The sequence below is a fragment of the Pyrus communis genome, chromosome 4, assembly GCF_963583255.1.
Source record: "Pyrus communis chromosome 4, drPyrComm1.1, whole genome shotgun sequence".
Classification (NCBI taxonomy): Eukaryota; Viridiplantae; Streptophyta; class Magnoliopsida; order Rosales; family Rosaceae; genus Pyrus; species Pyrus communis.
In genome coordinates this window covers 13,199,101-13,225,534 of record NC_084806.1, presented here as the reverse complement: position 1 = coordinate 13,225,534, position 26,434 = coordinate 13,199,101, and the positions used below count along the sequence as shown (strand labels likewise).

The 26,434-nt window shown below is 34.4% G+C and overlaps 2 pseudogenes; both read left to right on the top strand.

The window, feature by feature from the left end:
- Window positions 1-5,172: 5,172 nt before the first annotated feature.
- On the top strand, window positions 5,173-9,097 carry LOC137732717 (protein ALP1-like; annotated as a pseudogene).
- Window positions 9,098-9,315: 218 nt separating this feature from the next.
- Window positions 9,316-10,286, top strand: LOC137730908 (uncharacterized; annotated as a pseudogene).
- The last annotated feature ends 16,148 nt before the right edge of the window (window positions 10,287-26,434 follow it).

The window sequence follows — 26,434 nt, the reverse complement described above, 5'->3', positions numbered from 1 at the left end:
AGAGTTATAACGAAGATTCTACAAACCTTTAAATGTTGAGGGCATTTTGGTAAATTGACATTTAGAACACATTTGAAATTGGTTGTATGCCACATGGGGCCCACAGATTGGTCCTCATTTTTCTGGATTCTTCTTTTTGTGACATCCCACATCGCCCAGGGGAGCGATCCTTAAATGTATATTCCCATCCTTACCTAGCACGAGGCCTTTTGGGAGCTCACTGGCTTTGGGTTCCATGGGAACTCCGAAGTTAAGCGAGTAGCGCACGAGAGCACTCCCAGGATGGGTGACCCATCGGGAAGTTCTCGTGTGAGTTCCCAGAAACAAAACCGTGAGGGCGTGGTCGAAGCCCAAAGCGGACAATATCGTGCTACGGTGGTGGAGCGGGCCCGGGAAGTGGTCCGTCCCGGGCCGGGATGTGACAATTGGTATCAGAGCCTAACCCTGGCCGCGTGTGTGCCGACGAGGACGTCGGGCCCCTAAGGGGGGTGGATTGTGACATCCCACATCACCCAGGGGAGTGATCCTTAAATGTATATTCCCATCCCTACCTAGCACGAGGCCTTTTGGGAGCTCACTGGCTTTGGGTTCCATGGGAACTCCGAAGTTAAGCGAGTAGCGCACGAGAGCACTCCCAGGATGGGTGACCCATCGGGAAGTTCTCGTGTGAGTTCCTAGAAACAAAACCGTGAGGGCGTGGTCGGGGCCCAAAACGGACAATATCGTGCTACAGTGGTGGAGCGGGCCCGGGAAGTGGTCCGCCCCGAGCCGGGATGTGACACTTTTGCTCTTCTTCTTCTTCTTTCTCCCGTTACTCTCCCTTTTGTTCACTCTTCTTCACCAAGCCTTCCCACCATCACCAACCAACAATTTTTCTAGCAAAACTCGATGAAGTCACTGTCATCAAGTTTATCTCACCATTACGAACATAAATCCAACTTTAGTTTCATGAAATCAATGCCTAGATGCAAATATTGAAGCCACTATTTGGAATTAATACTTTGTCGCGATTTTCAGGCCATATCTGGTCAGATCTTGAACTCCAAATAGGTATAAATTGATTACTCATGCTTCGTAGATGAATTTTCATATTTGGATTGTCGATTTTGGTTAAGAATTGGAGAAGTTATCAATGTTTAAAGTTTACCCAGTTTCTGGCAACCTCCACGGCTTTCAAGCCATTTTACGGCCAAACCATGGCGAGTTAGACATTGTGAAAGGTACCAATTTGTTCGTTTCGTTCCAAGGTATGATTTTCTTTGAATTACTCAATTTTTTTGAGTATTGACAAAGCTATGGACGTTTAAAGTTTTCCAGTTTCTCGACGAGTTCCTTAGTTTTCTCGCAAACCAATCACCTCCAAACCATTTTCCGGCCATCTCAGGCCACCGTTTGGCTTCCAAATAGGTATAAACTTGTTCTAGACTTCCCTATCTTCATTTTGATATATTATGGGTCAAATTTAGTTGAGAAATGATAGAGATATAGCCATTTGAAGATTGCCCAAATTTCCGGCCATTAAACCCAGATTTCGGCCAGGTTGCCACGACGCGTTGACCCATCGACCCGAGCCGGTCAGAATATTCTTTGGAATCCTTATGAAATATTCTCTAATATTCCCTAAATTGACTTTATGAAATTTCATATCTGCTTTTGATATGGCATTCATCGTACATCCATATATATTGGGAAGTAAATTATGTTATCGGCATGAACTTGTAACATGTACGGATAATAGTCGCAACATGTTATTTCTCTTCCACCATCATCATGACTATTAACTTCTCAATCATACGTAATGTATGGTAGCAATAATGGATATTGTAATGAATTATAAAATATGACAGTCTCAGGCGTGATAAAGTCTTGCACTAATTGTCTCCACCATGATATCCTTTCTATTTGCAATAATGGTATTATCTCCATCTATTATAATTGCAACAACTTGTGATACTAGTGGTAAATTATATTGACACCAATCTATTGGTTGCCCTTTTAGAATCAACTTGCAATTGGGCAAATCTTGGTGTTGTTCGAGTCTTCTCAATGTATGGACAAAAGAATTATGGTCATATAAGATTTGTTGTATCATTTCAACCACACGCTATCTAAAACTTCACTTTCACACATTCGATTTTCAACTTCATGCTTACTGTCACATATATAAGCTTGCAAAAATCATGGTTTGCTCCTTTGATTTGGAAAAAGTCCACCAATCTTATGATATATTGCACCTGAGCAAAAAATGTGTAAATTGCGCGACCACCAATATTTATTCTTTCATCCATGTGTGCTCCCATTAAAGTGAATGCAAATGCGTGATTGTAAACTCGAATATTTTGTCTAAAGTGTCTACCCTCAGTTGTTTGGTTAGAGAATAGAGCAACCATTCATGATAAAGACTATATTAGGGGTAGAGCAACTCTTCTTTTCAAGCAACACATATTCGAATCGAGTAAACAATTGTGCATAGCTATACGAACATGTGATTGGAGTAGGTAATTAGCAACCTAGTATAAGAATTTTCTTTGTAACTAATAATATATATATATATATATATTATTGAATTACATATTAAGCTCACCAGTGCAGGAAGGAATTGAATGTATCCCATTAGATAGTTCTGACCTCATCAAACGTGCCAATTGTTTTATATGAGTACGCATTCTAGCAGAAGTTTGGTCATCCCTATTTGTGCTATAGAACCCTTAAACTCGCGCTTCAAGCTCAACTTGTTCTAATAAATCGACCACATTATGAAGTTGTTACTTAAAAAATTTGTGTTTAATATTTAATATATTTAGTTGTGAGAATTTAATATTTCGTAAGACTACTAATAAAAATAACTTTAATACGAGAGTATCGAACAAAAGAAATTACCTAATTTTTTTAAGTGTGAAACAAATACAAAGAGAGAAATTGTGCCTAAATACTAGGAATTTGTTGTTGTATATTAGTGGAGTCAACCTCAGCATTATAGTTACCCAAATGAATCCGTTCTTGTTTATTACCGGGACCTATTGTTGCATAGTTAAAAAATTTAGAAATTAGAAATTAGTTTTTGCATTAGTATAATCAAAATAAAAAGATGAATATGAAATAAATATCAAGAATTTGTTGTCGTATATTACAGGGGGATGCCAATTGGAGTTTCTTGTTTTTTTTCATGTGCTATTAGCTAGATATCTTTGATGTTATTTAAGGCTCAATGATTGACGTCATCAAACGATTTTCAACGCCCTCCATGCAATTAGTATATCTAAAAAGTTAATAAACATAATGAACCTAAGATTGAATTGACATTCCACGGATACGAAAAAGTCTACGCAGATGCGTATGAACAAGAAAAAAATAAAAACAAAAAAACAAAAAAAGACAACATATTAACCTATACAATCCATATTTAATAAATAATACATCTTAACATCAAAATATTTATAATAAATTTTATAATAGAATTATATATTAGTTATTTATATATTTATTATAAAATTTCAATATTTTTCATTTATATATATATTTTTACATAGTAATTATTTATGTATTAATTATAAACTTTACTAATTTTACATAATATTGAAATTATTTTCATTTCTGACTTCACTAGTCAAAATAGATATACTAAACACAATTAAATACTCATAGGCATATTAGATCAACAATATTATATAGCAAGGACAAAGACGTGGTCAATCCCACAAGGAATGATTGAAAGCGATTTAAACGATTCATCATGCAAAACATTATTAAAAGAGAAATTGATTAATTGGGTTGAATATTTTATTAAGACTAAAACTAACAACAAATTTAAGAGAATAATATAAGACATGCAACAGTTAGGGATGACCTATATGGGAGATTCCATGAGTTCATATTTAAAACAAATGAAGTACTACTGTCTGCTGCCACGTTATCCAAGAAATTACTCCTTAAACAACTAGTACCAACTAGTTTCTCAGATGAAAGACCCTCTACTTCTCCCTGTGGACACTGACCTTAGCATTCAAGACCACATAGCTCGCCGTATAGACACTGGCATGTTCTCTCACTTGGTAGCCATCATAATTCATTGCCCCCATCTCTGCTTCTTAAGGCTTCATTCTACTATTTTCATGTCCGATTCTTTGAGCTTTTTATTCTACAATCTCCATCTCCGAGTTCTTTTTCATTCTCAAAATTTCAATAGCTACGACAACTGTAATTGTCATTAAAAACAAGATACATTAGAATTTCGGTAAATTAATTTTCATCTTTGAGTCCTGAGATCGCAATCTCCAAATTTTGATCGCCAAGAAATTCGTCTACTCGTAGTGATTTGATTTGCTAGGGTTAGGATTCAGTAGGATATGGTTAGATTTTTATCAATCACAACTCTAAGTTTGTTTCTTTTGTTGTTTGAATTTCTGAAGTTTATGTATGCTTTGAAGCTCAACATTGATGAGCTAGAAAACTCCATTTGTTTGCTATGATTTGTAGTTTTGTAATTTCTTGTTGTCTAACTTGAAGCTTGATCGCGTTGTTAGTTTTATTGCGATTTGTCCTTGTTTTTCCTTAATTTCCATTTCGTTAACAAGTTGCATCAGATACATTTATAAAAAACTATGAAACTGAAGGTATAATTTCTAACCTTGGTCTAATATGATTTACCACTTCAAAATTTATAGTTTGTCATAAGTTGTGCAGAGTTCGGCTGATTTGATTGTGCATTAGATTAGTCTTTTTGTCTGCATCATATGCAAGTAGTAATTTTCTGTTATGCATGTGTTGAAAATTGCATTAGCACTTCATATTTTTGTTTTTGTTGTATTTATCACTTTTGTTCTCTTTGTTTATTCTCTATAAATTTGCAGGTTGTACTTCCTGTCAAAATGATATTTGAAATGTAAGAACGTACTTGCAGGAGTCAAACCAATCATATACACTCATGCAAGTAAGCTATTCATAAGACACTCATAACAATTTTTAGATTGTTTGGAATATGTTGTCAAACATTATACTAACATGAATTCTATGATGCTTTGTTTTTTTTTTTTTTTTGGTTGGAAGTGACTTGAATTTTGGATCACAACTTTGTAAAAGTACTCTTTGGGCCCGTTTGTTTGACAAGATTACAGAGGACTGGACTGGACTGGACTGTAGTCCCTTGTTTGGTCTGCTGCAGGATTAGGTTTAATGACCTTAGGTAGGACTCGCTCGGATTATACACCTCCTTACGAGGTCTTAACAAGGATCCCCAATTTCGAGCAGACTTATAAGCCCAGAGAAAATCGCGAGAGAGTGACTTCCTGCTCGTCCTCATCTCTGTGTCTTCCCTCATCGTCGTCCTTGCCCTGCTCCCTCATCGTCGTCTTCCTCACCCTCATCTCTACGTCTTCCCTCGTCTGCATCTGCTCGCCCTCATCTGCTCCGAGTTGTCTGGTAAACTTCGAATCTTCGATTTATTTCATCATTTGTTTTGCAGATCGTGATATTACTAAGCTTTATTTGATTTTGTTGTTTTGGGTTTGAGAAATTTTGAATCATAGACCTCTGCACTTGAACAAATTAGGGTTTTGATTTTTAGGTCAAATTGAGATTAGAATTTGGGGTTTTCATATTTCAACTTTTCTTTCAAATCCGAACTCAGAAACCATGCATGGCCATAAAATCGACAAGTCTTTTGCAGAAGGGACACATACTTCCATCTCTGTTATGTTAGCATAAATCTGTTTGGTTTTTCGTTTTTATGTTCTTGGTTCACGAATCTTTATCAGTTTCTCTTTTTTATTTTATTAAATTGCATGTAGGGTTGGATGTTTATGAATTGTGTGAGCTGAAGAAATTTTTGTTATGCACTCTTTAATGGTTTGTGGTTATGTTCAAACTCGTATCCTCTGTTTCGTTTTGTTTCTGCATTTTTTTTATTTCCTTTTACCTTCCTCGGACCACCTTGTTTAAATGGCATTGGAGATAGGCAGGAAGCAATTCCATATGTCCTGTCAATGCCCAACCATGATATTACAATGTGAATGTTTTGTACCGTGTGGGGTTGATGCTGAACTGCAATATTCTATGGTTGTTAGTTGCAGAGAAGAGGAGCATAAACGGAAGTGGGCAGTGCTCATAACCCAAGGGAAAACAAGTAACAAACGACTCAAAACCCTCGAGTCTGGAAGAAGGTATAATTCCTAAACCCATAGATCAATTTTGGACAGAATGTAGTCCTTGGATGTGTGAAAGTTTGCGTTGCATCTCTGTGAATACGACTTCTGTGATATTATAGAAAAACCAAACTGTTCGTATTGTTGGAAATTTGGAATTAGGGTTGGTGGAATTTTGATGGATCTGTTAAATATTCTAGTCTCGCAGCTGCTGGATTTGTTATCAATGTTTCCAACAGTGTTGTTAAAATTGTAGGAGCTATTCCTATAGGTTTTTCTTCAGTTCTTAAACCTGAGCCTATGTGATTAAAGTTTGGTCTTATGTGCACTAAACGGCTTCGATTAAATAATATTTTTGCTGAAAGATATTGTAGACTTTTTATTGATATGATTAAAGGCTCGCATCAATCTGTGGAGAATTTCTTCTATCATGATATATGTTTGATCCTTTCTCAGAGAATTCAATGTTCAAGGAGTTCAACATATTTACCGAGAATCAAATTTTGATGCGGTTTCTCTAGCTATCTATGAACATACTATTCTGAATATTTTCATATGTTCATCTATGTAATATAGAAATTATGTTACAATATGGACATTTACTCTAGTAAGTTGTAGTTTCCACATGTTTTTATATTTGCATTTGGTTTGGTTGCTTAATGGAATAAAAGGTCGTTATTTTTTTTTTCCCCTGTTGAATCAGATGACCTTATATCCTTGTGAGTGTCCAGGTATATAACTTCATATCCTTTTGGAATGCAACACATTCTATGTAGCTCTATGTTCTATACATTTTAGAAACTTAACAAACAACGAGCAATATTTGAGCAAACCTTAAATTTCCGAACGTGATTTCAACGATCCAATTGTTCATCTTTCACATTCTATGTACCTCTATCTTTCTCTCTCTCTCTCTCTCTCTCTCTCTCTCTTTCTCTCTCTCTGTAGATCTAATTTGAAGTGATTGAAAATTGGGTTTTGTGATTTTTTTTTTTTTTTGTTGTTGTATGTTTTGGCTTTGAATTGCCTTGTGGAGCTCTATTGAACACTAGGTTACATTGCTATGCAAAATTGAGGCGTTTTTTACTCCATCAAGACTTGTGTCCATGAAGAGCAAGGCATTTGTCCTAGTTTTGGGGGTATTAGTTTGGATAATTTCAACTTGCAAATATGCAAGCTCACATTTCATATATTTTGGATGTATGCAAATTATAGTTTGGATAATTTCAACTTGCAAATCAGCCATATGTAACTTCTTGGATTAAGCTCTCTGGGCATGATTTCTTGGATTAAGCTTGCATCATTGTTTAATCCCCATTCTTGAACATAGTAATTTCTTGGATTAAGCTCTGTGGGCATGATTTCTTAATTGACTAATCTTAACACACATGCTACATGTGGGAGACTGTCTTTTTCCCATCAACCATATGTAACACACATGCTACATACGAGATTTCAACATCAGCCGTATATTTGTTGATCCAACATTAATTGTGACTTGGCTGGTTATTTTTGGGCTGTTGATGCAGTTAGTTGTTTCAGAATTGTTTGTATACCGTTAATAACAATAAATATTACATATATAATGTCCTTAATTTTTTTTCTTTTTTTCTTTTGTTTGGATAGATATGGATCAAAGGAAGCTCTTATTGATCTTATTGTTAGAGATGTCTCATTTAGAGACAATTTGCATTTGTACGATTCTTGTGTTGCTGATGCTAAGGGCCAAACAGAGACATGTTGAACGACACACTTTGACTAAACCCTAGGGAATACTGATGTTGAATGTGTCAACGAATTGAGAATGCATAGGACTTTTGGCATATTATGTGACTTACTTCGTCAAGATGGGAGGGTAAAAACGGATGGTTTGGTCTCTGTAGAGGAGCAGGTGTGTATGACTTTACAAATACTAGCACATCATACTAAGAATCATTATGTTGGTGGTAGATTTTATAGGTCGGGAGAGATTATAAGTAGGTATTCCAATAGCGTATTGCAAGGAATTTTGCGATTACAAGGTATCCTACTAAAAGTCCCTCAGCCTGTGCCTATTGATTCTACAGATCCTAGGTGGTGATGTTTTAAGGTATGTTGATAATTATTTTCATTTTCCCTAAGCTTTAACTCAACTCTTCATTCCCTTTGTATAAATTAACAAAAGCTTATTTTTTTGTTTAGAATTGCTTGGGAGCATTAGATGGAACACACATTGATGTGCATGTACCTGAAATTGACAAACCAAGATACCGAACTAGAAAGGGTCGAGTCGCAACTAATGTATTAGGTGTGTGTTCAGGAGATATGCAGTTCCTATATGCGTTTCCGGGGTAGGAGGGTTCCGCATCAGACTCTAGAGTGCTACATGATGCAATTACTAGGCCTAATGGTTTTAAGGTACCAGCGGGTAAGACTATTAGTTAGTCTCAACTTTGTAAGTTAAGTCTAGTTTTGTTTGTGAACTACAAAATACTAATATAAGGTCTTTTTTTTTATTAGGTTATTATTACCTTGTAGATGGTGGTTATACAAATGGTGAAGGATTCCTTGCACCCTATAGGGGAATACCTTGTCATTTATCTGAATGGGAGGGACAAACACCTTCTAATGAGGAAGAATATTTTAACATGAAGCATTCTAATGCAAGGAATGTAATTGAATGTTGTTTTGGCTTGCTAAAAGGAAGGTGGGGGATACTAAGGAGTCCATCTTTCTATCCAATAAGGACACAAGGTCAAATAATTACCGCTTGTTGCCTACTACACAATCTTATTAGGCAAGAGATGTCTGTAGATCCAATGGAGAATGTGCCAATAATAGAAGATGGACAAAATACAGAAGATGGTGAATATGTTGGTAGTGTTGAAACATCTGACCAGTGGACTGCAAAAAGGAATGTCATGGCTCAGGAAATGTATAATGAGTGGAGAGCAATTAGGAACCAGCAACCGAACTAGCTATATGTGTTAATGATAACATTTTATTTTAGTTTTCCTTTTTATCACGCATATGTTGGATATTAGAAAAATGATTACATTGCTCATTAGTGAATGTCATTTGATTTATTGATTGGATGGTATGCAAATTAATTGGATATTATGCAAATTTATTGGATATTATGCAAATTGATTCTTTGTATTGTATTTTAGTACATTCAAATATTTTTTGTTCAGGTATGGATAACCACAATAATTTGAATGTTGCTCAAGAGCCAAAAGAAAGAAGGCATAAATAGGAAGCATTTGAGGAAGAAGTATTACTATCCGTTCTTGAGGATTTTGTTGCTTGGAAGCAACGGTGTGACACATGTGCTTTCAAACAAGGTACTTTGATTGAAATAGCTAAAGCTGTCAATGTTTTATGTCCTAATTCAAATATAAAGGCAACTCCACATATTGAGTCAAAGTTGAAGAAATGGGAAAAAACATATAGTTTGGTCCTTGACATGATAAACACAAGTGGATTTGCATGGAATGATGTCAAAAAGTGCGTTGAAGTTGACAGTGATGACGCATGGCAAACTTATGTGCAAGTTCATATCCTATTTTATTAATACATTAGTTATATTCTTGCTGTTATATTTGTTATGCATGCTAAATTTTAGTTTTTTTATGTTGATATAATCTTAGAAAAATAAAGAAGCCGATGGATGGAAAAGCAAACCTTTTCACTGTACGATAGATTTGCATATATGTTTGGAAAAGAGCCAAAACCCCTGCTGAAATGATGGAGGAACAAAGTCATGATCAGGTTGGTGCAAGTGATATTGGAGGTGAAAATGTTGTATCTTCAATGAACCAACAAAGCCAACAAAGCACCCTATCTGAAAATAGCCAGAGAAAGAGGAAAAGAGCTATGGGAAGTTCAAGTGATGGAACTGAGGCAATTATTAGTGGACTGAAAGAATTTTATGTTGAAAGTGGGAAGATGATGCAAATGGTAACTGAAGCTTTAGTTCAAGGTACTGCAAATCATACTGACATAGCTAACGAACTTGAAGCAATGGGTCTTTCTCCTATGGATCAAATTGATGCATTGACTCTTATTTTGGAAAAACCACAAAATGTGGGAGTGTTTAAGGCAATCAATTCGGAACTCAAGAAAGTGTTCGTCCAAAGGCTTTTAAGCGACAAAGCAAGCGGATGAGTATATTATGTGGTGCCCTTTGACATGGATGTATTTTATTAATCGTACAATCTTAGGTTATGGCTTCTAACTTAGCTTTGCACTATGAGGTATTTTGGCTAATGTTAACTAGGATTTTGTAAATTATGGAGATCTACTTTGGAATGCTATACTATAGTTAACTGGCATTTTGTAAAATATCCTAGATGAAAGTTTAGTGAATGATGTTTTAAGAGTCAATCAATGGCAAAGATTGACTTGTCACAAGTATCTTCTTATGTACTTGCATTTGTCGGACTAAGAAATCCTTGGATCAAGTTATGTTGATATAAGTATTTGATGGCTAATGACGTTTAATGTGTGATAAGAAAACAAATTAAATCAACTTAAGGGAAAGTTGTGGATTGATTACAATAACAATTCAGGAGATTAAACTCAGGGCAATGTGCCTAAATATTTGTAGTAATTTGTAAGATTGCTACTCCCATTTCAATTTCAATGCTGCTACACCTATGCCAACCCTAATTCCAATTCCAATTCCTCCAATTTTTAGGGCGTTGGGCACATGTATTGGAGCTATTAAAATAGAACAATAATGTAGTCCTAGTCTAAGCAAACACAAATCTGGTGAACAGTATTGTTTTCATTATCCTGTTTCTTAATCTGACACTGCACCAAACGCTTCACTAAATTAGTCCAGCTTAGTCTAGTCTAAGCCAATCCAGCTTAGTCTCTGCAGCTAGTCCAGTCCGAGACAATCCGGGGCAACAAACGCACCCTTTTAGTTCATCTGAACTTATAGCAAATGTGAAGGTTGGGATCAATTGTGTATGTTTAAGCAAAGCTTTTCATTAACTAGAGCCCATAGACTTGTTTCTGTTCTTTTTTTCTTTTCCCCGAAAAATGGTTGGAATCAATTGTATTTCATTTAGACCTAAACACAAACTTGGAAATTATTTTGACATATCAAGATAGGATATGTTCACACAATCAGTTCGTAGTTCAATCTTTGAGCTCCATTCTCTAAATGAAATATTGTTCAGTAAGTGATTATGTTATGGCTAAATCTATATAACCAATAGACTTGATATATGAAAATATATTTGCATAAATGTTGTTTAGATTATATAGTTCTTACAGAAAATTTATGGCATTTGGTGTTTTGGTTGTAGCCAAACTGGTGGATGCCCTATGATGAGTAGTAGACCTGGCAATTTCTGACACGACCCGATAACCCGACACGACACGACACGAAATTAACAGGTGTTTGGGTCGACACGATAACGAATCGGGTCTTATCGGGTAACCCGATAAGCACCTGTTAAGATAACGGGTTGGGTCGGGTATACACGTGGGTAAACACGATACACGATAAGCAGAATATTATTTTTATAATTTTATAACCCTCAAAAAATACTGTAATAATTATATACATTAATTTTACAATTTTATACCCCTAAAAATTATAATAAATATATATATATATATTAAATTAACTATAAAATTTATAATAATTATAATAATTATATATACTATAATAATTATACCCCCAAAATATTAAGTCTATCTATACTAATTATATATATATATATATATATATATTAAATTTTATAAAAACTATAATAATTATTAATTAATAATTTAATATGCATGATCATGCATTGCATATTTGCATGATTTTGCATCCATTGAAATTTGATGCGTCAGGACTCAGATGTGATTTGTTTCCATTCTCAAATTTCAATAATCAATTTCTTGCCATTGCCATTTGCCAACTTGCCGCCCTTTTTGAAAAAAAAAATGGAGGGAAAATGAAAATGTTAAGAAAAGTTGAAAATAAAACAAAAAAGTGAGGGAATTCAATTAGGGAAAGATGTTGGAGGGAAAAGTGAAAATGATAAGAAAAAGTTGAAAAGGAAACAAAAAAGAGAGGGAAAAATGAAAATTAATAGAAGTGGTGAATCTAAGTATAAATAAACTCTAAGTGTTAGTCAATCTATCGTTTTACGAATTCTCCAAAACTAATTTCAACGATCCAAACCGTCAAAATTGTTTGTATGTGCTTGGAGATCACATCAGCAAAAAATCACAAAAAAAAAACATTCAGAGATCAAGTAAACGGGACAAAGCTTTTTAACGGTTATAAATGAAAAATCACGATTTAACGGTTATTTTAACTCCGATTTTGATGATTTTTTATAACTACGCTCCTTGACCCTATATGAATACAATGAATGAATTCGATATTCAATTTAAAATATTTACACAAGTGGATACCACAAAATCTTATGTTATACTTAATAAAAGTATAAATAAACTCTAAGTGTTAGTCAATCTATCGTTTTACGAATTCTCCAAAACTAATTTCAACGATCCAAACCGTCAAAATTGTTTGTATATGCTTGGAGATCACATCAGCAAAAACTCACAAAAAAAAAACATTCAGAGATCAAGTAACGGGACAAAGCTTTTCAACGGTTATAAACGAAAAATCACGATTTAACGGTTATTTTAACTCCGATTTTGATGATTTTTTATAACTACACTCCTTGACCCTATATGAATACAATGAATGAATTCGATCTTCAATTTAAAATATTTACACAAGTGGATACCACAAAATCTTATGTTATACTTAATAAAAGTATAAATAAACTCTAAGCGTTAGTCAATCTATCGTTTTACGAATTCTCCAAAACTAATTTCAACGATCCAAACCATCAAAATTGTTTGTATATGCTTGGAGATCACATCAGCAAAAAATCACAAAAAAAAAACATTCAGAGATCAAGTAACGGGACAAAGCTTTTCAACGGTTATAAACGAAAAATCACGATTTAACGGTTATTTTAACTCCGATTTTGATGATTTTTTATAACTACACTCCTTGACCCTATATGAATACAATGAATGAATTCGATCTTCAATTTAAAATATTTACACAAGTGGATACCACAAAATCTTATGTTATACTTAATAAAAGTATAAATAAACTCTAAGTGTTAGTCAATCTATCGTTTTACGAATTCTCCAAAACTAATTTCAACGATCCAAACCGTCAAAATTGTTTGTATATGCTTGGAGATCACATCAGCAAAAAATCACAAAAAAAACATTCAGAGATCAAGTAACGGGACAAAGCTTTTCAACGGTTATAAACGAAAAATCACGATTTAACGGTTATTTTAACTCCGATTTTGATGATTTTTTATAACTACACTCCTTGACCCTATATGAATACAATGAATGAATTCGATCTTCAATTTAAAATATTTACACAAGTGGATACCACAAAATCTTATGTTATACTTAATAAAAGTATAAATAAACTCTAAGCGTTAGTCAATCTATCGTTTTACGAATTCTCCAAAACTAATTTCAACGATCCAAACCATCAAAATTGTTTGTATATGCTTGGAGATCACATCAGCAAAAAATCACAAAAAAAAAACATTCAGAGATCAAGTAACGGGACAAAGCTTTTCAACGGTTATAAACGAAAAATCACGATTTAACGGTTATTTTAACTCCGATTTTGATGATTTTTTATAACTACACTCCTTGACCCTATATGAATACAATGAATGAATTCGATCTTCAATTTAAAATATTTACACAAGTGGATACCACAAAATCTTATGTTATACTTAATAAAAGTATAAATAAACTCTAAGTGTTAGTCAATCTATCGTTTTACGAATTCTCCAAAACTAATTTCAACGATCCAAACCGTCAAAATTGTTTGTATATGCTTGGAGATCACATCAGCAAAAAATCACAAAAAAAAAACATTCAGAGATCAAGTAACGGGACAAAGCTTTTCAACGGTTATAAACGAAAAATCACGATTTAACGGTTATTTTAACTCCGATTTTGATGATTTTTTATAACTACACTCCTTGACCCTATATGAATACAATGAATGAATTCGATCTTCAATTTAAAATATTTACACAAGTGGATACCACAAAATCTTATGTTATACTTAATAAAAGTATAAATAAACTCTAAGTGTTAGTCAATCTTAAAAACAAAAACTCTTTATCCTTGCACATTTAATATTTGTAATAGATTAGTAGTGTATGTATTATTTTTTTTATTAGGCTTTCATTTTCGAGTGTAGATATAGTACTTGAACGAGAAATGTTTTAATGTTTTCAAGTAATATTTATGTCGCAATGTGTGGTATGTGCAAATTTTAAAAAAAATATATTTTTTTCTTAACGGGTCATAACGGGTCGGGTCACTTTACCCGTTGGGTAAAGTGACACGACTTGTTAAGGACCCGTTAAGATAACGGGTGTGACACGACACGACCCGTTAAGATAACAGGTGTTACACGAAAACGACACGAACACGACAGACACGACCCGTTTGCCAGGTCTAATGAGTAGTAATCTACAAAGTGGATAGATCTTGAAGAGTACAAAGTCTAAGTCATTTTATGTAAAGGTACATCCTGTTACTTTTAATCACTTATATGTGAATGTCTACCATTTGGAGTAAAGACATTCGGCATGAAACCTTTATATGCTCAAGTTAGGATTTTTTAAGACGCCCTGTAACTGGTGGTGGCGGTGAGCCGCTTCTTTGTAAGACTAGTGTGTTTCATCATATTTATTTTATATGATCTCTATCAATATGATTGTACGCCATGTGATGAATTTATAGGAGAGTTTCTAGCATGGAGTATCTCCGCAATTAGTGTGTGTGTAGGTGAATTGCCAATTTAGTTCCTGAATTATGACCTGAATGAAAATTAGGTCCCTAAACTTTTTTTTTTTTTTTTTTTTTGCAGAAAAATTAGTCTTTCAATTATAAAAATATGCCAATTACATCCCTAATATTAGACTCGAAACTGCTATATTCAATTTTCTGTCAATTTAAGTCACGTTACTTGTATGTGATACACATTGCAGGTTAGATTGGTAATTTTTCATAAAGAAATAGTGTATGGAGTTAACTTTGGAGGGTAAATTAGATGTTAGATTCACAACCTATAGGAAATGCTAAGGGCTTATAGGCGAGAAAATGATGGTATTACACTCTAAAGTGTGTCAGGTGATTTAAGTTGTTGAAAAATTGGATAAAATAGCTTTGAATATATTAGTATGTATGAAATTAGCAATTTTAACGAATTTTGGGACTTTATTACCGAAAAAATAATTCAGTGACCTAATTTTCATTGAGGTGATAGTTCAAGGACTAAATCGGTACTTCACCATATATATATATATATATATATATATATATGCTAGTATGTAATATGTAGCTTAGGATTATTCCGTTTGGGAAATTTTTTTCATCAACCTTCTAGATATCAAGGTTCTACAGAACCTAGTTTCCAACCTCAGTCTCAGTTTTAGAATCCTGGCTCTCAGATAGTTTCAGGCCAATCATTGCAACCTTTACTCATCTGTCAAATATGTGATAAAAAGGGACATGTAGCTTTAAACTGTTTTCAGAATGGCTGTTAAATATGTCACAGAAATGACATATTGTTGCAACCTATTTCGACAGACTCAATTCTGCACCTGTTTCTGTGCCTCAATCTTAGAACTTCTCTCAATCTCGTATTGTGACTCAGCAACATCCATTTTACCTTACTACTCCACAGTTAGTTTCAATCTCCAAATCCATTTCAATCTCAAGTGCAGAACCCTAATATGATGTCTTACTCTCAGTATTTAAATGGGATGTTCTCTCCTCAACATGGTTCAACTGGTGCCTTTACTACAAGAACCAATTTCTCCTCAACAGCACCACAACAAGAGTATTGGTTACTGGATTCTGGAGAAACCAATCATATGACCTCTAATCTGTCCAATTTGCAAGCTGCTACTCATTATTCTTCATCAGAGACTGTTACTAGTGCTAATGGTGAAGGTTTACAAATTTCACACATTGGTCAAGCTAGTTTATCAACTTCATCTCATAAACTTGAGTTAAAATATGTGTTACATGTTCCATACTTATCCCAACACTTATTGTCTATGTATCAATTGTGCAAAGACAACAATTGTAGGTGTATTGTTGATGAGTTTTTTGTGTGTATACAGGACAAGGTCACCAACAAGGTACTCTATCAAGGACTGAGTAACCAAGTTGTCTATCCACTTCCCATTCTCAAACAACCAAAGCTAACTCTTGCAGCATTTCTTGGACAGAAAATCAATGCATCTCTTTGGCATTGCAGATTGGGTCATCTAACCAACTCTGTAACTCAAGTAGCTCTTAGTAAGTCAGATATTCATTTTCCCTGTAATTCTACTCCTCACACTTGTATTGATTGCTTACAAGGCAAGTTTACCAAGTTACCTTTTCCCATAGTGGCTTCAAAGTCTTTTGTTCCTTTTGAAGTCATCCACACTGATGTATGGGGTCCCTCTCCTACTAAGTCTTTAGAAGGGTATAGCTATTATGTGTCGTTTATCGATGAATGTACACGATATACATGGATATTTCCCATGACTAATAAAGCTGTTGTTCTTTAGATATTTGTACAATTTCAAGCTTATATTCATACCTATTTTTCTGCATATATTAAAGTACTACAGAGTGATGGTGGAGGGGAGTATACTAGTATTCTATTTCAAAATTTTCTCAAATCCAAAGGCATTGTACACCAAAAGTCTTGTCCATACATTACTGAGCAGAATGGTTTAGCTAAGAGAAAGAATAGGCATCTTGTTGAAATTGCTATTACATTGCTTCAAAAGCTTTCCTTTCACCTAAGTTTTGGTTCCATGCATGTGCTACAACTACCTACCTTATTAATAGAATGCCTACTTCTATGTTAAATATGCAGTCTCCATTTGAGATGTTGTTTAAATCTCCACCTCGACTTGAGCATTTAAGGATTTTTGGTTGTGCTTGTTAACCTTCCTTGAAACCTTATAGACTTCATAAACTAGAACCTAAAACAACACAATGCTTCTTGGGGTATGCTACTCAATATAAGGGCTATATATGCTATGCTATAAGGGATAACAAGCTTACTGTGTCTAGGCATGTCTTGTTTGATGAAATTTTTTTCCTAGTGCAAATGGGTTGTCCATTTCTTGTCTCAAGTCCGATCTATCCACTAAACCACTTTCAATCTCGATTAGTCACTCTAATACTTTTCATCATCCTCCAATCATACCAATACCATTCCCACAGCTATCATCCTCTTCTCAAATCCCTGTTACTTAGTCCTACTCTTAGACACTTGGTGATCTTGTCTCTATTGGAGGTTCAATTACCTCAGATTTTACATCTTCATTGGTGTCATCTGAAAACCATCCTGATGTGACTACCTCTCAAGTTCCAGATCTGCAACAAGTTCCTATGATCAATATTAACAAGCATCCAATGCAAACAAGGTCCAAGTTTGGGATCTCTAAAAAGAAGGCATTTTCTGCTACCTTTCTAATTGATTCCTCTCTGGATAAAGAGCCTTAGTCTTTCAATGCTGCTTCAAAGTGTTCTCAGTGGAAACAGGCAATGAATGAGGAGATAAGGGCTCTTATTAAACAGAAAACATAGACCTTAGTTCATCTTCCACCTCAAAAGAACTTAGTGGGTTGTAAGTGGATTTATAAGGTGAAAAGACATCTTGATGGCTCTATTGCAAGGTATAAGGCTCGTTTAGTGGCCAAGGGGTTCTCTCAGGAAGTTGGTCTTGATTATTATGAGACTTTTAGTCCTGTAGTTAAACATACTACAGTTAGATTGATGTTATCATTGGTTACTACAAAGGGGTGGAAACTTAAACAATTAGATGTCAAAAATGTTTTTTTTGCATGGATTTCTAGATGAAGAAGTATATATGTCTCAACCACAAGGGTTTATTGACAAGGATCATCCAGAGTTTGTGTACAAACTAGAAAGGTCTTTGTATGGACTTAAACAGGCTCCTTGAGTGTGGAATGAAAGGTTATCCAGATTCCTTCTTAGTTTGGGTTTCAAAGCATCATATGCTGATCCATCTTTATATGTCAAAAGTTATATCCCATATCGCCCAAGGTAGTGGATCTTGTAAGCCTTATATGTATATTCTCATCTCTACCTAGCACGAGGCCTTTTGGGAGCCACTCTGTCGTACGGTGCGAGTATGTCGACGAGGACGTTGGGCCCCTAAGGGGGGTGGATTATTACATCCCACATCGCCCAAGGGAGTGAATCATGTAAGCCTTATATGTATATTCCCATCTCTACCTAGCACGAGGCCTTTTGGAAGCTCACTGGCTTCGGAGTTCATCGGAACTTTGAAGTTAAGAGAGTTTGTGCAAGAGCAATCCCATGATAGGTGACCCATTGGGAAGTTCTCGTGTGAGTTCCCAGAAACAAAACCGTGAGGACGTGGTCAGGGCCCAAAGCAGACAATATCGTTCTACGGTAGAGTCGAGCCCAGGATATAGTGGGGGCTCGGGCCGTGATGTGACATAAAAAATAATGGTCATTCAATTGTTGTATTGTTGTTGTATGTTGATGACATTGTTCTTAGTGAAGATGATGATTCCCATGTCCAATCTGTAATAAACCAGTTAAGCAGGGAGTTTGGTATGAAGGATTTAGGAATTCTACACTATTTCCTTGGTCTGCAAATTGAGTATCAATCTCAAGGATTACTTATTCATTAGTCCAAATATATCAAGGACTTGCTACACAAGACAAATATGCTAGACAGTAAGCCTTGTACAACTCATTGTCATCCTAATAAAAAAACACTTAACTTATGGTAGTCCTTCAGTTCCTGATCCAGGTATTTATAGAAGTGTAGTTGGTGCATTACAATATTTGACTTTTACTAGACTTGATATAGCCTATTCAGTTAATCAAGTCCGTCAATTCATGCATTCTCCCCTTAAAAGTCATTTTGTTGTTGTCAAGAAAATCTTGAGGTATCTCAAATGGACTATGCATCTTGTATTATGCTTTAAACCTGGCAATTTGGATATTAGAGCTTACACAGATGCTGAATGGGTTGAGGATCTCAATGACAGAAGGTTAACAATTGGTTTCGTTGTGTTTTTAGGTAACAAGCTCATTTCTTGGAGTTCGAAGAAACAACGTACTGTTAGTCATTCTTCTACTGAGGCATAGTATAGAGCAATGGCAACTACAACTGTTGAGGTGGTATGACTTCAACAATTACTCAAGGATCTGTCTTTTTCTTCTTTAGTTACACCATTGCTTCATTGTGACAATATATCTGGCATGGTTCTAGCAACTAATCCCATTTTGCATTCTCAAGCTAAATACATTGAAATAGACTGTCATTTTGTGCGTGAAAGGGTTCAGCAAGGAACAATTTTGTTGCAGTTTGTTATCATCAGAACAGTTTGTTGATATCCTTACCAAGGGTTTGTGCTTTCCATTGTTTAGTTCTCATTGTTCCAATCTTAAGCTTGGGAATGTCCAGAATAAGATTGAGGGGGAATGTTGGAATAAATGATGTATTGTTAGTTGATAGAGTTGTTAGGTATTGCCATGTGTCTCAAGTGTATTGGTGACTCTAGAAGTTAGTTATGTGTGGTTGTATTTATAAAAGGCAAATGATGTAATAGTTTAGATATATGAAAAGTCACAGTTTCTCTCACTACTTCCTCTCTTCGAATTCTCTCTTGCTTTCTCTGCATTTCTCCATAGTAAAAATCTCATAATTATCACTGAGATAGAAAGCAGCTCTTACAAAGACAACAAATATACATGGGTGTCACTTCGTGGGCGGGTATATTTCTTGTGGCTTTTAAACTTTATTATGAGCCATTTATTATTAGGGAAAACTTTAGCTTTGCTTCTTCAACTAATTACCTCTATTGCAATAGCATATTTTCATACGAATTTAACCCTTTTTCTGAAACGTGGAGATCACACTCTTGAAATTAGGTGGTGCGGTTGTAATTAAAGCCAAGCCTCAAGTGATTGACATGAAATTGACATTTTATTTTATTTAGATTTTGTTTAATTATTATAATTTGGAAGTTCACTAGCAACTATTTGGTGGTACAGTATTTTATCTAATTTGTTTGAAAGAATTAGAGGATGTATATTACGATGGTTTGTTTGGTTTGTTTTGTATCCTTTTGAAAGTTCGCTATTAGAGAATATATTATGATGTTTTGGAAGTTCACTATAAGCCTTTTTCTTTTTTCATTTGTTTTTTTTTTTTGTATTTTTGTATTTTTTTTGTTTCTTCATACTCTTTACATTTTTAAATAAGCACATACAAAAATTCCTTGAACTAAATGTTTTTTTAATCCTGATACTTTTTTATACTCTTTGCAATTTGTAAACAAGTATATACAAAAGTTCTGTGAACTAAATGTTTTGTCTTCTTTTAAATTACAGATATGAATCTAAATTCATTGAAGAGATTTCAGTACATTTATTAAATCTTACCAATCTTAATGTGGCAAAGTACCCAGTTGGAATCAAGTCTCGTGTGCATGATGTGGACAATCTTTTAAGGGTTGAGAAAAATGATGTTTGTATGGTAGGCATATGGGGCATTGGTGTAATAGGTAAGACAACCATAGTTAGAGCTGTTTATAATTTGGTGGCCAATAGGTTTGAAGGTAGTTGTTTTCTGGAAAATGTTAGAGAAGAATCAATCCAGTATGGTGGGCTAGTCAAATTACCTAACATTCTTCTATCAATTTTAGGTTCAGTTTTCTGTTGTGGAAGTACAGAGGAATGGCAAGATGCATTAGATGGTTACAAAAAAGTTCCAAATGCAAGCATTCAAGAAACTCTGAAGATAAGTTATAATTCATTGGAAAATCCAGTGAAAGAAGTTTTTCTTGACATCGCGTGCTTCTCTAAAGGTGAAAATAAGGACCATGTGATACAAATACTAGAAGGTTGTTGCCTGAACCCCAAGAATGGTATCAGAATACTCAAAGAAAAGGCACTCTTAAAAATTAATGAAGAAAATCATATATGGATGCATGACTTAATAGAAGAAATGAGTAAAGAAGTAGTTCGCCAAGAGTCGCCAGATGAACCCGAAGAACGTAGCAGATTGTGGTTTCACGAGGACATATATCAAGCTCTAATGGCAGACACAGTAAGTATCTACATTTCTATACATATATATTTCTAGAAGTAGCAACTTACACAAAATTTTCTTTGTTATTAAGACTATGGAAAACTTGTTTTTTTTTTTGATATAGAATTTTCTTTGTTCTAATACTGTTTTTTTTATTAGGGAACTAGAAAAATTAAGAGCATCATTGTAAAGTTTCCCGATCTTGATGGGACATCATTGAGTGCAACTACTTCAACCTTCTCAGAGATGAGATATTTTAAAATGTTTATAAACAGCAATGCACACTTTTCTGGAGACATTGGCTACCTACCAAGTGAGTTAAGGTTTATTGATTGGCCGAAATTCCCATTCCAATCTTTGCCACTAAATCTTCATCCAAAGAAGCTTGTTGAACTCAATATGCCTCACAGCCGCATGTCAAAACTGGGGGATAGATTCAAGGTACTGTTTTAAATCTGTTTTCATCCTTTTTTATGTCAAGACATTACACACACACACTCACATACTTTGGAACTAGGTTGTGGTTTTCTTTGATCTTTATGATAAAGACTTTATCATGTGATCCTTTAGTTTCCAAATATTTACAATTTTTTTTTTTTTTTCATTACAGGGGTTGAAAAATCTGAAATATATCAATATGGAATTTTGTGAAATGCTAGAAAAATTCCCCGACGCCTCTGGATTCCCAAATTTAGAGGATTTGAATCTAAACTACTATACAAGTTTAGTTGAGGTTCATGAATCTGTTGGAAACCTTAGTAATCTTGCTGCCTTGAGTATTAAAGGATGCCGTAACCTTTGTAGGTTTCCAAAAGTCATCAATTTGAAATCTGCAAAATATATAAATCTTGGGGGTTGTAGAATGTTCCGGTATTTCCCCGGATTAGGACTATTATGGAATGCTTAACAAACTTGGATCTATCCGACACTGCCATCAATGTTTTGCCCTCATCAATTGGAAAACTTGTTAGCCTTGCAGTGGTAATATCGCAACGGCGACTTTTGCAGGTTATTATGTTAGTCATGATGTGGTACGTGGGTAAAAAGATGGTTCAGTAGACGGTGGCATTATTCGACTTCTAACAAAGTTTTATTATTGTTTTGGAAAGTAATATGTTTATAGACATAATTTTGAGCACAGATGGTAGCGTAATGTTTACTTGGAATCGAAAATGTTTTTTCAATGTGCTTGGAACACGTGCACATATGTCATATATTATTATGCAAGTGGAGAGATGTTTGAAAAAAAAAACTTTTCTCCACTTGCATAATAACATAAGACATACCGTCCTTTATTCTGGATATGAACACAATGAAAAATCTCTCTACGAGTGAAAAAGATTTGTGGTGCAAGCCCTGCACCAGTGCAGTTACGTTCTGCAGCGGCTAGATTGAGTGCTTTGATAATGGTTATTGGAAAGAACTTGAGCATTGGGTCTGACCAAGGTCCAATCCATTTATTTCTCAATTCAAGGAACTATTGAGTATTTATTTTTAAACAAAATGAACGATGTGCATGCTCGAAGATTTCCAAGTACTTTACACATGACATATATGGGTGACAATACCCTCTTTCACACTAATGGGTATTTCTCAGTTGAAGGTACTAATGGGTATTTATGGGTAACAAGACCCTCTTCAAAGTTGACTTTGTCGATTTTATAGAACAAAAGTGCTTTCCGATAGCATTTTTTTGGCAGTTCATGGTGGATAAAAGCTAAGTTTCAATGTAAATTCTTATTCTCCAACAAGAGTCACATAAGCAACTGGGTTAAAATCAGATTAATCGAAGAAGGAAAGGCTTAAACTAGAAGGAAAGTCTATTTTATAAAAAAAAAAGCAAAAAGGCAGAAGACAAAGATACCGAACTCTTCACATGAAAAAGACTTTAAAGCTATGCAGCCTTCTTTTTTTTACAATCTCCTGTACATTGCATGTATTATCGATTTCCTATATAAAAACTTCATTTCAAAGCACTTTAGTTACTAGAAAAAACTTGCCCGAGTAGTAGTAGGAACTTGCCCGAATAGGTTTAATCTTTTCCTAATCGCTTGTATTTTGCATTTCCTTTCAAGTTATTACTTCGTCATTGAATATTTGATAAGTATATAACTCCCTTTTCTTCGTGCATTTTCATTTTCGTATAACTCGTCATAAATCTTGCTCTTACATTTATATGAGAATTGCATACTGAGTTGAACCAAGACTCGATCAGTTTATGATTATCACTTGGCATACACAAAGAAAATAATTAAAGTCCTTACCTTAAAAAGGCATGGAAAAGAACTTAACAAAAATTTAACACATCTATACACAATCCTCTGATTAGAAGCTCAATTTATTTGTTGGGCAAGTTCACAATCTAAGAATAAAATTGTTTAACCTTTATGATGATTTTGGCTAATAGTGGCACGCGTGACGATAACAAATAACTCATTTAAAAGAGCCTAATGCCTACTCAAAGCTTCCAAAAATATTTTCATACTGACAAAGAGTTCCAACACTCACATGGATAATTGTGACCACCAATAGGATCTGGATAAATTTGAAGAAAAACAATTAAAATCAACTAAAACAACAAGAGCACCAGTTGTGATAAGTTGCCTAAAACTTTGTTAAGTTTCTTCTTCCTCATCATCAAACCCAAAATCCTTTTTCCGAGCTACTTTTAAGCTTTTATTATTTCGAGAACCTTTGTTTATAACTTTGTTAACACATCAAAGATAATATCTTCATTTGGATTTGGAAACAACTATCGAATTTCGGAAACCCCTTAAATTAATTTATTGAAGATACCTTTTTTTTTTTTTTTTTTAAATTTATTACAAGGGATATTCTAAATTATGAATAGGGAGAAGGTTTGAATCCAAGAAGCAGTGAATTGAGTGAAAAGACCGTAATTATCAAGACAATCCATTACTTGTGAACATAAAAGTAACTAAGACTTGGTAAAATAATCAGTTTGCATGATCATTCCACTTATGGAAATCGTCATTGGCACCATTTCTTGTCATGCTCCCAGCTTAACTTGCATGGCCCGACAGGAAATATTTCCCAGCAACACTCACTACACTTATTTCCTTCTTGAATATCTTGGTATATGTCGAACCACTCAAATCGACCTAGCCATTAAAAACTACCGTAGAATTGTGTTGCGTGAAAGAAGTTAGGTCTAAAACTGAATTCAAATGTTTAGCGAATGTGGAGTACTTGGACGCCAATATCATCCTTTCTGGACTTATATATACTCATCCAACGACATCCAACGGAAATAAATAGGGTTGTGAGCGTTATCATCACTTGAGGGTGGTGAGTGAGAATACACCCCTTAACCAATATGTAATTGAGCCACTTGTTGTCTTCAAGTGAGATTAACACTGTGGTTGAGAGTTGAGACCATATAATGGTATGTATGTTTTCTTTTTCTTAATAGTCGACAAATTTATCTATGAGCCAATGTAAAAATTGAAATTTGAGTTTTTGGTTCAAATTCTGGTAGCGGAAAGTTGCTCACTTGATTTTGCATGAGTAATTGGAAGAATGGAATAGATATCTTGGGAATTACTCAACAAGAGGTAATGAAGATCGTTTGATGTTGCTCAACTATTACACAATACAAATAATTGTGTGTTGCTCCAAAATTTCATATGTTCAATCCGAATACGTATGTGAGCCTTGGTAGATTAGATTGCGGCATCAAGGAGTTGGAGCCCTTGCAAATTTAGACTGTAATTAACTTACGGGGAGAGGAGTTTGTTGCAAATTGGCGTAACCCTTATATATGCTCTGTCGATAAATTTGATGTGAAGAATATATGCCTTGTTGAATTACCACTCTTTTGGTACTCTTAAAACAACAAATGAAACAACATACAATATAGTTGAATTGATCCTTTTTTTTTTTTTTTTTTTTTGAATTGATTACTTAATATTGGATTGAATCGTGAAACAAGTGAATAAAACAATTGAATTTTGATCAGATTATTAAAAGTAGAAGATGCATTATAACGATCAGTGTATAATTGAGCATACTATTTGTCGACATCAACTTTTCTTAGTTTGATCAATGTCTAATTGATCAGAATATTAAAACATTTGAAATCCCATTATTTTGCCGACATCAACTTTTCTTGTACTTTAACATTAAGGCCTATTCTGTCATCATGCTATTTTTATTGATTGGACATAACAATCAATGTATAATTGAGCATACTATTTGTCCATAATATTAGAAAAATTAAGTTCATTATAAAATTTGTTGCTGAATAACGTAAATACTAATAATTAAATTATTACTAGATTAACTCTAATGGTGGGCTAAAAGCCAAATTACCCTCCAAAATTTCCCCCCAAACCCACTCCAACCCAAGGGGAAATTTTGTGCTAAATGCTAAATGCTAAACCAATGTCAAATTCCCCCCAAAATTTAGCCCAGAAATCGGAGTGGACTCCACTCAATATTTATTGGAATTTTAATTTTTTTAGATTAAAATGTTTATAAAATTAATTTACGATGATCTACATATTTATTTTAAAAAAAAATTAACAAAAAAAATAGCCTAATTTCATTCTTTAATAATCTCGGGCTAAAATTTTAGGCTATAACGATTGGAACAGAAAAACTGTTTCTGGGCTAAAACCTAAATTTTTCGGGCTAAAAAATTTGGCTTTTAGCCCAACCATTGGAGATGATCTTAATTTTATTGGATAAATGTCAAGGTACCAAAGAACTAGCACACTACCCTTATTTTGTATGCATTCTGTTTGCTTTAATGAATATCGTACTTGCTTAAAAAAAAATTATTACTTAATTTTGAATAAATGTGTTTCTTTTTATTATTTATAGATCATTTAAGTTACAAATTTTTTCCTTATCTCAATTTGCCTCAGGATCCAAGTCGTGGACGGTCCGAGGCTCTCGGGATTTTGAATCCAACGTCACCATCCTTTTCCGTCACTCACCGTCCTTATCGCTCTCTCGTTCCCGCCACGTGTCCACGTACTATCAATTAAACGCACCCAAAACCTTCCTCCAATCTCACGGCACCTGTTCCTCTTTTTTTATCAAAAAGCAGGAAAAAAAATATATAATAATAATAAAATAAAATAAAATAAACACTTGAAATATCCACCGC